Source organism: Belonocnema kinseyi, chromosome 2, assembly GCF_010883055.1.
Source record: "Belonocnema kinseyi isolate 2016_QV_RU_SX_M_011 chromosome 2, B_treatae_v1, whole genome shotgun sequence".
NCBI classification, from domain to species: Eukaryota; Metazoa; Arthropoda; class Insecta; order Hymenoptera; family Cynipidae; genus Belonocnema; species Belonocnema kinseyi.
The window spans coordinates 151,284,117-151,287,722 of NC_046658.1; positions in this window are offsets into that span (position 1 = coordinate 151,284,117).

Consider the following 3,606-nt stretch of genomic DNA (forward strand, 5'->3'; position numbering starts at 1 on the left):
TTAAACAGTCATGGTAGTCAGTCAATTCTATACTGGAGTCGACAGTTAGATGCCTAATATCAATAGCATCTAACATCAGATGCACATTTTCGTGATATATACGCACGCAAACCGTATGTGTGGCACTCCCTCCAGCCAAAACACAATGTCGTGGTCTGAGTTGTGAAAACTTCGAAAATCCGATTACAGTATTTTCGTTTTCCACTTTGAAACGATTGAACAGCTCGGAAAGATTACCTAGGATAAGTCGTTTCTGAACACGTTCCCGAGTTCCATCTGCTTTCTTAATTGATATAAAATCCTTTTTCCCAGGCATCAATCGGCTGGTTTCATCATCTTCGTAAAAATTAGTCACTGCAACTTCAATATCTGGTGCCAGTCTTCTTCCCAATTTTCGATTAGGTAAACTCAATATTCCATTTTGCTCAACTAATTTCTGAGCTTTTCGGACTTGCCGTTCAGTTGCACCGAATTCATCTATTAACTTCCTACGACTCCAAGTCTTAGGCGCAAGTGAAAGTAATAACATTTTTTCGTCAGAATCAGTAGTTTCCTTGAATTTATCTCTGATTTGTTGAAGAACTTCAAGGCCCGCTGCGTGATTAGAATCTTTACAGTCTTTACAATTTTCATAATCTATACATTCTTCTTTAACCAATAGAAAATCAGGATCGCCTTCAATTGATTCTTTGCCTGCAATATCATTATCAACTTCGTCATCACATAAATCTTCTTCCACTCTGATAGCATTTTCTTCCATACTGGTTTCATTTGAAGGCTTCTGTAAAAAAACTCTACTAAATTCTTTTCTACAAACATAACATATCCTTGCATTTCTCGTTAATTGAGGAAATCCGGATCTTTGAATTACCGTCACACGTCTCAAGCTGCGTCCAGTACATAAGTCATTTCGGCGAAAAGCATTTGCACAACGATTACCCCAATCTGTTTTTGTTGCGATTATTACTTGGAAATAATTTTAATATTAGTTCCAATGTCAGAAAAAATGAATCAAGAATATATTTCCTAATTTAAGCAAGCAGAGCAACATAAATATATCTATTATAAAGTCATCTGAGCTTCGGGTACAGAATGAATAGAAAACAAAATCAACAGAATGTATTCAGCTCATATAAACTAAAACGATTTTCTTTCTTGTGAGAAAGAAGTTTCTAGGCAGCCATGTAGCGGTCAAATTCTGAAGCTCGACATTCTTTCCTTAGACCACGTCAGTAACATAGATATTATATGAATACAGGTTCAATTCGCAGCAGTATAAAAAATGTAGTTTGTATCACAGAACAAGTAAATTATCCGTGTTTTTAGAATAATGTAATTCATAAATTTGTATTAACAATTGAGTAGTTGGATGCAAGAACAGCTTGCTTGTATTATTTTTAGAAGTCATTTGTGTTTCTTTTGTTTTGCACATAATTTCGTGGGGAACAAATGAAGAGCAAGTGAATTCTGAAAATACAAGTAAGCCGTTCTTGCACCCAACCGCTCAATTAATCAATATTTTCGATTAAGTGAATAGTTTTCCGATGACTTCATGCAATTTTGGATCAATGTGAGTAATACAAAAAAATGGCATACTTGAAAACTGTTCAGCGATATGCTGCCGCATAACGCCTGAGTGCGAGCGCGAGGACTCCCTCTACAACCGGCTCTGTAACTCAATGAATTTTAATTTGTCCACTTTCTTATTAGATATTTTTCATAGTAAAAAAGTCAAGCTTTCTTTTGAGACTATTTAAAAAAATAGTAGACGCCTAAATTGCGAAAAAAGTTAAATAAACAATTGATTTATTGAAAAAATTGTTTAAACAATTTTTTTGTTACAAATAATAAAATAGGATGAAATCGTGTAAAAAGCACTTTCCAAAACCCTCATAAAAATTTCAAATCGCGTAATTAGAATTAACTAATGTTGGGTAGGCGAACATATTCACAGAATTTAGAGACAATCGAAAAACATGACTTTTTGAGTTGGGGCAGTTGAGGAATAATGCCCCATACATGTCCTTTAATATAATTAAAAGTCTTTCTACAAATGGTTTTTATCCAATGAAATGAAAAAAATTGAGTGTGAAATGCTTATTTATAACATTTTGTTAGCTTTCTTTGACCAATAATATTTAGAAACATTACAAATTTTTTTATTCATTCAGAAATTTTTATGTGTACCTCAACTAAAAAGCTTAACATTTCGTAAAATTTTATAGATTAAGACTCTTTTCTAAAGTTTCCAGGTATTTTTAATACCCATTTATTCTTAAATCATATTTATATCACAGCTTAGTATCTAATTACAGCTAAAACTGTGAGTCTCTGCATTTTTTTCCGTATTTTTCTTCACATTTGAAAATGAAACAAGATATAAACGTTTTTTCTAAAAAACGGCTTTGTTTAGCGGAAAAGAGCAATTTAAAAATGCGGTAGGAAAAAATTCAGAAAACCAAATTCAAAATTATGGCGGTAAAATGAATTCTGTTTGGCGTCCTCAATAAATCCTCTTAAGGCAATGTGTACGAGTGGTTTGCGGGACCAGATTCCTACTTTAGCTCCACTTTTCTTATTTTCGAACTTATTTTCACACGAAACGCCACATTGAGTTGAAAATTTGGAATACTAAAGAAGAAGTACTAAGAATGGTGGGCCTGGTCCTAAATTTGTATGATTATGAAAAAAGGTTTTGGTTGTGAATAATTTTTTTTGCTTTTTTTGTAATAATTAAAATTTAGGATTCGACCCACCTTTCTTAGTGCTTCTTATTTATTATCTTAAATTTTCATTTAACGTGGCGTTTCGTGTGAAAATAAGTTGGCAAATAAAAAAAGTGAGGGTTAGAAATCTGGTCACGTGACCTACTCTTCATGTGGCCTTAAGGGGATTTATTGAAGACGCCAAACGGGATTCTGTATCACCGCTGTAATTTTGAATTTTGTTTTCTAATTTTTTGCCTGCCACATCCTAATATTATCCTTTTCCGATGAACAAAGCTGTTTTTTAGAAAAAAATGTTTTTATTTTGTTTAATTGTCAAAAGGGAAGAACAACAGAGAAAAAATGCAGCGACTGTCAGTTTTAGCTTCGGGTTGATTCTCACAGAACTCTCATAGACCCAAGTGAATTTCACGAAGCAGACACCCCAGAGCGCATAGAATTTATCGTAACGAAAAACCCTTTCAGTGTTATGAGATGCAGATCAATCAAGAGAACTAAAAATATAAAAGCATGAATTGATGTGGAATTGGAAAGCTGAGAAGAAAAGTTGGCGGATATGCAAAACAAAAATGGGATAAGAAGGGTTTTATTGATCAAGATTTGACGAGGAAGACCAATAGAATAGAGCCAAAGTTGCTTAAAGGGTATATGTGGAGGCGGTTAGTGTGAAGAGGAAAAAAGTTGTTAGAAGGAGAATTAAAACAGGAATTAGGGATGCATTAGAAGAAAAAGTTCATAGACAGGGAGAGGGGGAAGGCGTGCAAATGAGGGCAGCGAAGCCAGGAGGTGTAACGTATAAGTTTGTTACAGTGTACAACGAGGACGGGATGGAGAAGATTAAAAAAAGGGTGGATGACTTACTGCGATAGAAAGAGGATAA